Here is a 10,773-nt window from a genome sequence, read left to right as displayed (position 1 = left end):
ATCATATATAAAGGTGGAATAAATCTTTGTTGTGGTTTTAAAGAAATAAATAACAAAATGTAGAATTATCGGTGGATATTCATAATCGAATATAAATTGGATTTGAATTTAGTTGCCAGGGCCCAGGGTAAACGTGAATGCTAATTCTCCCAAGTTTTGAACGAAGCGGCTAAACACCCACTATCATTTGTGGGCTGCCCGAAGCAAGTGTTTGCGAGATGGAAATTATTGTCTACCCCTGACACTTTGACATCCTTATCGACCGGATTTACACTGCTGTCGATAGGGATAGACTAGTAACTTCAATCAGACATGACACGACCGCCTCTGAGCCCATTCCGACACGGTGGGCGGCAAAACAAATTTGATTCAATCTCGTCTGAAAGACATGTGTCTCTCCCTCCATTTCCACATTCATACACGCTGGGCGGCAAAAAACTCTCCTCGCCCGAAATTGATGTAGGCAAATATTTTAAATAGGGGCAGATGTGTAACTTCCGTCAGAAGTGACACAACCACCCTACCTGTCAGCTCCATTCATACACCGTGGGCGCCAACCGTGGGCAGCAAAACACCCTCTCCTCTCCCAAAATTGCTACCGGCAAATATTTGGGAGATGCGAGATTACCATCCTATCCCCAACCGACGTGATGTCCAAAATTTTAAACGGGGTATAAGTTCGTAACTTTCCCACATTTCAGACAAGTGCGTCCCAAAGTTTGAGACCCCCCTCCCCCTCCATTTCCCTATTCATACACCATCGGCGCCACAACAACCTCCCCACTGTGGCCAGCCTCCTCCGTCCGCCACCCCGTCCTCCACCTTGCCGGAGCCGCTACCCCGTCGTCCACTGCAAGAGATGGACGTCTCTCATCCACGGCGCCGGACCAGGATCCTTTCATCGCATCCTCTTACTTCATCGGCGCCGTCGTCCACCTTGCCATTGCTGCTCCTACGACCGCCTCGTCCACAGAAACATGATTTATCCCCCAACCCGACCGCCTGCTGTCTAAAGTCTTCTTCCCCATCACCGACAGCCATCGCACCCGCAACACCCTCAACATATCAGCAGGGGCCTACACGGCATCGCAAGAGAAGTGGTACTCTTCCATATGTGCTTAAGTAAATGATCTCACCCGGAAAATAGATCATAAATTGTTTACTATACTTTTCTTGTCCGTACCAAATCGTAGTGGCTAGTTGAAAGCTAACATTGGTTGCGAAGTAGCTTTGTCTAGTTTGCACCTTTAGATCCGCCATGGCACGGTCACTATACTCGTAAAGCTTATGGTTTCCCCCCTTTATATTCACTACCATCATCGTAGGTGCTTCGTGTCGTGCTAGCACTGCTCCTCAAGACCTCAACCCATCAAGCAAAACAACATGCCGCTCATAATTCCAACTTAGGTGTTGAAATACGAATCTGATATGATGCTCATATTACTAAAACAGAGAACGTTTAATTGGTCACCTAATGTTCCTATATTCGTTTCGAAAAGCATGTGCGCCACCCACTGGTCCAGCTAGTTCCACTTTTCCTAATTTTACTCCTGATGCTTAGGGTTTTCCCCCTTTATCTACTCTACTATGATCTGCGTAGGTGCTTTCTGTCATAATAGCATGATTCCACCCTTCAAGCTAAACAACACAGGGCTTAGTTGTTCAAATATGATTGTGATATGATACTGATATTGGTTAACAGACACATTTAATTGGTTAGCTAAAGGTCCCACTTGAGTTTCCAAATGCATGTCGCGACATATAGAGAGACAGCAGAATTGCATTTCTTTGTCACTTGTTGACTGTACTTTCTTGTTGATATGTCTCCAACGTATCTATAATTTTTTATTGTTCCATGCTATTATATTATCCATCTAGAATGTTTTATATGGATTTATATGCTATTTTATATGATTTTTGGGACTAACCTATTAACCTAGAGCCTAGTGCGAGTTTTTGTTTTTTCCTTGTTTTTGAGTTTTACAGAAAAGGAATACCAAACAGAGTCCAATTGACGTGCCAATTTTTGATGATTTTTTATGGACCAAAAGAATCCCCTGGAGTAAAAGATTTGGGCAAGAAGAGTCCCGGGCTACCCACGAGGGTGGGGGGCGCTCCCTACCCCCTGCGCGTGCCCCCCTATCTCGTGGTAGGCTCAGAGACCCCCCTGACGTGAGACCTACGCCAAAAATTCCTATAAATACCCAAACCTCCAGAAAATAACCTAGACCGCGAGTTCCGCCGCCTCAAGCCTCTGTAGCCACCAAAAACCAATCGAGACCCTGTTCCGGCACCCTGCCGGAGGGGGGATCCCTCACCAGTGGCCATCTTCATCATCCCAGCGCTCTCCATGACAAGGAGGGAGTAGTTCACCCTCGGGGCTGAGGGTATGTACCAGTAGCTATGTGTTTGATCTCTCTCTCTCTCGTGTTCTTGATTTGGCACGATCTTGATGTATCGCGAGCTTTGCTACTATAGTTGGATCTTATGATGTTTCTCCCCCTCTATCTCTTGTAATGGATTGAGTTTTCCCTTTGAAGTTATCTTATCGGATTGAGTCTTTAAGGATTTGAGAACACTTGATGTATGTCTTGCATGTGCTTATCTGTGGTGACAATGGGATATTCACGTGATCTACTTGATGTATGTTTTGGTGATCAACTTGCGGGTTCAGTGACCTTGTGAGCTTATGCATAGGGGTTGGCACACGTTTTCGTCTTTACTCTCCGCTAGAAACTTTGGGGCACTCTTTGAAGTTCTTTGTGTTGGTTGAATAGATGAATCTGGGATTGTGTGATGCATATCGTATAATCATACCCACGGATACTTGAGGTGACATTGGAGTATCTAGGTGACATTAGGGTTTTGGTTTATTTGTGTATTAAGGTGTTATTCTAGTATGAACTCTAGGATAGATCGAACGAAAAGAATAGGTTCGTGTTATTTTACTACGGACTCTTGAATAGATCGATCAGAAAGGATAACTTTGAGGTGGTTTCGTACCCTACCATAATCTCTTCGTTTGTTCTCCGCTATTAGTGACTTTGGAGTGACTCTTTGTTGCATGTTGAGGGATAGTTATATGATCCAATTTTGTTATTATTGTTGAGAGAACTTGCACTAGTGAAAGTATGAACCCTAGGCCTTGTTTCCTAGCATTGCAATACCGTTTATGCTCACTTTTATCACTTGCTACCTTGCTGTTTTTATATTTTTCATATTACAAAAACCTATATCTACCATCCATATTGCACTTGTATCACCATCTCTTCGCCGAACTAGTGCACCTATACAATTTACCATTGTATTGGGTGTGTTGGGGACACAAGAGACTCTTTGTTATTTGGTTGCAGGGTTGTTTGAGAGAGTCCATCTTCATCCTACGCCTCCCACGGATTGATAAACCTAAGGTAATCCACTTGAGGGAAATGTGCTACTGTACTACAAACCTCTGCACTTGGAGGCCCAACAACATCTACAAAAGAAGGTTGTGTAGTAGACATCAAGCAGTTTCTGGTGCCATTGCTGCGGAGGTTAGTGCTTGAAGGTATATCTTTAGATCTTGCAATCAGATCTTTTAGTTTCTTATTTTATCACTAGTTTAGTTTATAAAAGAAAACTACAAAAAATGGAATTAAGGTTGCCTCATATGCTTCATCTTTTTAATGTCTTTCGTGAAAATGATGGGGGGGGGGGGAATTGTGCTCAAGTACTAGAAGAAGAATTACATAAAATGCTTGGCATAAAATATGTGAATGATGACCATGATTGCAATGTTGTTAGTATGAATTCTTTGAATAACCATGATGCTAATGATATGCAAAGCCACAAGCTTGGGGATGCTATGTTTGATGAAGATCATATGTTTAGTCCCCCAAGTTTTAATGAGCAAATTTATTATGATGAAAGCATGCCTCCTATTTATGATGATTATTATGATGACACGTATGCTATAAAGAATAAAGATAACCATGAAACTTTTCATCATGATTTTAATTTTCAATTGGATTATGCTTCACATGATAATTATTTTGTTGAGTTTGCTCCCACTACTATTCATGAGAAGAAATTTGCATGTGGAGAATAATAAAAATTCTATGCTTGTAGATCATGAAAATAATGCTTTATGTGATGGTTATATTGTTGAATTCATTCATGATGCTGCTGAAAATTATTATGAGGGAGGAACATATGCTTGTAGGAATTGCAATAGTATCAAGTTTCCTCTCTATGTGCTTAAAGTTTTGAAGTTATGCTTGTTTTGCCTTCCTATGCTAGTTGATTATTGTTCCCATAAGTTGTTTGATCACAAAATCCCTATGCATAGGAAGTGGGTTAGACTTAAATGTTCTAGTCATATTCTTCATGATGCTCTCTTTATGTTTCAATTCTTATCTTTTATGTGAGCATCATTGAAATCATCATGCCCAGCTAGGGGCGTTAAACGTTAGCGCTTGTTGGGAGGCAACCCAATTTTATTTTTGTCCTTTGATTTTGCTCCTGTTTAGTAATAAATAATTCATATATACTCTTTATATATGTTTTTTTATGTTTTAATTAGTTTTTGTGCCAAGTAGAATCTTTGGGAAGACTTGGGTGAAGTCTATGCGATCTTGCTGTAAAAAACAGAAACTTTTGCGCTCACGAGATTTGCTACCATTTTTACTGGAGAGTGATTTTAGGTTGATTCTTTTTGCAGCTGATCAATAGATAAATTACTCACGTCCAGCAATTTATTACAGAATTTTTGGAGTTCCAGAAGTATATGTTTTATACATATTAGTACAGACTATTCTGTTTTTGACAGATTCTGTTTTCTATGTGTTGTTTCCTTATTTTGATGAATCTATGAGTAGTATCGGAGGGTATGAACCATAGAGAAGTTGGAATACAGTAGATATTACACCAATATGAATTTAGAATGAGTTCACAACTGTAACTAACTGGTGATTTATTTTTTTATACTGATGGAGCTGACGAGTTTTCTGTTAAGTTTTGTGTTGTGAAGTTTTCAAGTTTTGGGTAAAGATTTGATGGACAATGGAATAAGGAGTGGCAAGAGCCTAATCTTGGGGATGCCCAAGTCAACCCAAGGTAATATTCAAGGACAATCAAGAGCCTAAGCTTGGGGATGCCCCGGATGGCATCCCCTCTTTCGTCTTCGTGCATCGGTAACTTTACTTGGAGCTATATTTTTATTCACCACATGATATGTGTTTTGCTTGGAGCGTCATTTTATTTTATTTTGTTTTGCTTGCTGTTTGAATAAAATACTAAGATCTGAAATTCTTAGATGTTAGAGAGTCTTCACATAGTTGCATAATTATTCGACTACTCATTGATCTTCACTTATATCTTTCGGAGTAGTTTGTCATTTTCTCTAGTGCTTTACTTATATCCTTTTATAGCACGGCGGTGGTTTTATTTTGAAGAAATAGATGAACTCTCATGCTTCACTTATATTATTTTGAGAGTCTTTTAGAACAGCATGGTAATTTGCTTTGGTTATAAAATTAGTCCTAATATGATGGGCATCCAAGATGGGTATAATAAAAACTTCCATATAGAGTGCATTGAATACTATGAGAAGTTTGATACTTCGTGATTGTTTGAGATATGAAGATGGTGATATTACAGTCATGCTAGTGAGTAGTTGTGAATTTGAGAGATACTTGTGTTAAAGTTTTTGATTCCCGTAGCATGCACGTATGGTGAACCGTTATGTGATGAAGTCGGAGCATGATTTATTTATTGATTATCTTCCTTATGAGTGGCGGTCGGGGACGAGCGATGGTCTTTTCCTACCAATCTATCCCCCTAGGAGCATGCGTGTAGTACTTCGTTTCGATAACTAATAGATTTTTGCAATAAGTATATGAGTTCTTTATGACTAATGTTGAGTCCATGGATTATACGCACTCTCACCCTTCCACCATTGCTAGCCTCTCTTGTGCCGTGCAACTTTCGCCGATACCATACACCCACTATATACCTTCCTCAAAATAGCCACCATACATACCTATTATGGCATTTCCATAGCCATTTCGAGATATATTGCCATGCAACTTTCCACCGTTTCATTTATTATGACACGCTCCATCATTGTCATATTGCTTTGCATGATCATGTAGTTGACATCGTATTTGTGGCTAAGCCACCTTCATAATTATTTCATACATGTCAGTCTTGATTCATTGCACATCCCGGTACACCGCCGGAGGCATTCATATAGAGTTATATTTTGTTATAAGTATCGAGTTGTAATTCTTGAGTTGTAAGTAAATAAAAGTGGGATGGTCATCATTATTAGAGCATTGTCCCATGTGAGGAAAGGATGATGGAGAGTATGATTCCCCCACAAGTCGAGATGAGACTCCGGGCGAAAAATAAAAAAGTAGAAAACATAGGCCATAAAAAAAGAGAAGGCCCAAAAAAACAAAAAAAATGAGAGAAAAAGAGAGAAGGGGCAATGCTACTATACTTTTACCACACTTGTGCTTCAAAGTAGCACCATGATCTTCTGATAGAGAGTCTCCTATGTTGCCATTTTCATATACTAGTGGGAATCTTTCATTATAGAACTTGGCTTGTATATTCCAATGATGGGCTTCCTCAAAATGCCCTAGGTCTTCGTGAGCAAGCGAGTTGGATGCACACCCACTTAGTTTCTTTTTGAGCTTTCATACACTTATAGCACTAGTGCATCCGCTGCATGGCAATCCGTACTCACTCACATTGATATCTATTGATGGGCATCTCCATAGCCCGTTGACACCCCTAGTTGATGTGAGACTATCTTCTCCTTTTTGTCTTCTCCACAACCACCATTCTATTCCACCTATAGTGCTATGTCCATGGCTCACGCTCATGTATTGCATGAAGATTGAAAAGGTTTGATAACATCAAAAGTATGAAACAATTGCTTGGCTTGTCATCGGGGTTGTGCATGATTTAAATATTTTGAGTGATGAAGATAGAGCATGGCCAGACTATATGATTTTTGTAGGGATAGCTTTGCTTTGGCCATGTTATTTTGAGAAGACATGATTGCTTTGTTAGTATGCTTGAAGTATTATTGTTTTCATGTCAATATTAAACTTTTGTTTTGAATCTTATGGATCTGAATATTCTTGCCACAATAAAGAAGATTACATTGATAAATATGTTAGGTAGCATTCCACATCAAAAATTCTGTTTTTATCATTTACCTACTCGAGGACAAGCATGAATTAAGCTTGGGGATGCTTGATACGTCTCCAACGTATCCATAATTTTTTATTGTTCCATGCTATTAGAGCCCAGTGCCAGTGTCGGTGTCAAAACCGGCAGATCTTGGGTAGGGGGTCCCGAACTGTGCGTCTAGGCGGATGGTAACAGGAGACAAGGGACATGATGTTTTTACCCAGGTTCGGGCCCTCTCGATGGAGGTAAAACCCTACTCCTGCTTGATTAATATTGATGATATGGGTAGTACAAGAGTAGATCTACCACGAGATCAAGGAGGCTAAACCCTAGAAGCTAGCCTATGGTATGATTGTTATTCTTGTTGTTGTCCTACGGACTAAAACCCTCCAGTTTATATAGACACTGGAGAGGGCTAGGGTTATGCAGAGTCGGTTACAATGGTAGGAGATCTACATATCCGTATCGCCAAGCTTGCCTTCCACACCAAGGAAAGTCCCCTCCGGACACGAGACGAAGTCTTCAATTTTGTATCTTCATAGTCCAGGAGTCCGGCCGAAGGTATAGTCCGGCTATCCGAACACCCCTTAATCCAGGACTCCCTCAGTAGCCCCTGGACCAGGCTTCAATGACGACGAGTCCGGCGCGCATATTGTCTTCGGCATTGCACAGTGGGTTCCTCCTCCAAGTTCTTCATAGAAGATTTTGAACACAAAGGTAGTGTCCGGCTCTGCAAAATAAGTTTCCACCTATTGCCATAAAGAGAATAATATTTACACAAATCTAATCTGCTGACGTATTCCGTAGCATGACACCACACCATGGCCAAGCCTTTATTTGAATCATTTCATTATCCCACCTCAGCGTGTTATGTGAGGCGGTTTCCTTGGCACATCTTGTCAAAGCAGAGATCGTGTCCCCTTATTCCGGGATTGTCATCAATACAGGCGTGGGTAACCCAACCGGCCATTGATTATGGCGCTGGGGAGATAAGCGAGTTTTACCAGGCGGGTGGGGACGCGTAGTTGCGTCCGCCCATATAAGGAGATAAGGATCCACCTTTTCACCTACGCCTTCTTCCTCCTTTGCCTATCCATTTCCGTGCACTCGAGCTCCAGCGCCCAAGTCCGCACTCCCCACCTCAACCTTCTCCAGCCATGTCCGGAGCGGGAGGCAAGTGGATGGTCTCCTCCGTTATGGAGGGACACATCAAAAAGCTGAGGAAGGCCAGATACTTGTCTGACGACATCGCGCACCGGCTTCCCAAAGAGGGGCAGCTCGTCCCCTCCCCTAGGCCCCATGAGAGGGTGGTGTTCCTCCCTCATTTCCTCCGCGGACTGGGCTTCCCTCTCCACCCATTTGTCCGGGGGCTCATGTTCTACTATGGCCTATATTTCCACGATCTGGCCCCAAACTTTGTCCTCAACATCTCGGCGTTTATCGTCGTGTGCGAGGCTTTCCTCTGTGTAACACCCTCGATGCGACTATAGCTCCCACGTGTCGAGGCACGACTTAGAGACATAATCGCATTGAAGGCATATGTCGCAAGTGAGGTAATCATCACACAACCCATGTAATACATAAGGGAAAGAGATACATAGTTGGCTTACAATCGCCACTTCACACCATTACATAAATAAACATTACATCAATCAAATACACTCATGGTCCGACTACGGAACCAAAATAAAAGAAGAACCCCAAATGCGACAAAGGTCCCCGATCGACCCCAACTGGGCTCCACTACTGATCAACTAGAACGAAACAACACAAAGCACAAGGTCGTCATCGAGCTCCTCCTGAGCTTGGTTGCATCATCTGCACGGACTCATCGGCACCTACAAGCTGGTTTTGGAAGTATCTGTGAGCCACAGGGACTCAGCAATCTCACACCCTCGCGATCAAGACTATTTAAGCTTATGGGTAAGGTAAAGGTATGAGGTGGAGCTGCAGCAAGCGACTAGCATATATGGTGGCTAACATACGCAACTGAGAGCGAGAAGAGAAGGCAAAGCACGGTCAATAAAAGTATGATCAAGAAGTGATCCTGGACTACTTACGTCAAGCATAACTCCAACAACCGTGTTCACTTCCCGGACTCCGCCGGAAAGAGACCATCACGGTTACACACGCAGTTGATGCGTTTTATTTCGGATCTGGTGTCAAGTTATCTACAACCGGACATTAACAAATTCCCATCTGCCTATAACCGCAGGCACGGCTTTCGAAAGATTAAACCCTGCAGGGGTGTCCCAACTTAGCCCATGACAAGCTCTCGCGATCAACGAAGGAATAGGCCTTCTCCCAGGAAGACCCGATCAGACTCGGAATCTCGGTTTACAAGACATTTCGACAATGGTAAAACAAGACCAGCAAGACCGCCCGATGCGCCGACAATCCCGATAGGAGCTGCACATATCTCGTTCTCAGGGCAACACCGGATGAACACTACGTACAACTAAAACCAGACCTCGAGTTTCCCCGAGGTGGCGCTGCAAGTGGCTCTGGTTCGGACCAACACTTAGACAAGCACTGGCCCGGGGGGGCTATAATAAAGATGACCCTCGAGAGAGCGACTCCCAAGGGAAAAGTAGGTGGTGGTGAGGCAAATGGTAAAAGTCAATGTTGGGCCTTGCTGGAGGAGTTTTATTCAAAGCGAACTGTCAAGGGGTTCCCATTATAACCCAACCGCGTAAGGAACGCAAAATCTGGGAACATAACACCGGTATGACGGAAACTAGGGCGGCAAGAGTGGAACAAAACACCAGGCAAAAGGCCAAGCCTTCCACCCTTTACCAAGTATATAGATGCATTAATTTTATAAGATATATTGTGATATTCCAACCAAAAATCCTGTCCACCATGGAGAAATCTTCAACTTCACCTGCAACTAGCAACGCTATAAGAGGGGCTGAGCAAGCGGTAACATAGCCAAACAACGGTTTGCTAGGACATGGTGAGTTAGAGGTTTGACATGGCAATTGGGAGGCTGACAAGCAAATGGTAGGCATCAAAGCATTGGCATAGCAAGAGCGAGCAAACTAGCATAGCAAAGATAGTAGTGATTTCGAGGGTATGATCATCTTGCCTTAAATCCCGCAAGGAAGAAGAACGAGTCCATGAAGAAGACAAACGGACGTAGACGAACGGTTCCTCACAAACGCGACGTTGCCGGAAACAACCCGAAGAAGCAACACCGGAAAGAAGCAAACAACATAGTAAACAACCACCACAATAAACATGACATGATGCACAACCAAGTATGATGCATGTCCGGTTTAATGAAGCATGGCATGGCAAAATGCACAAACAATCCTACAAATTAAGTGGAGCTCAACATGCAACTCCGTTGCATATTGACGAAACACCACATGACTTATTTAGTTCTCTCTCGTTAGGTACTCAACAATATTAAATGTCGTTTAAGCATGGCAAGAGGTGAAACATAAAGGGATTGTCTATCTAAACAATTTAAATGGGGCCGGATATAGCAAATGACAAATCCGGTAAATCCCCATATGCATATAGCAAATTAATACAAACAACAATTTAAATATTTTTAATTGTTGTTATCATGATGCAGATGACATG

Source organism: Triticum aestivum, chromosome 4A, assembly GCF_018294505.1.
Source record: "Triticum aestivum cultivar Chinese Spring chromosome 4A, IWGSC CS RefSeq v2.1, whole genome shotgun sequence".
In the NCBI taxonomy this organism is placed as follows: Eukaryota; Viridiplantae; Streptophyta; class Magnoliopsida; order Poales; family Poaceae; genus Triticum; species Triticum aestivum.
The sequence above is the reverse complement of the archived record's forward strand: the minus strand, read 5'-3'. Positions refer to the sequence as shown.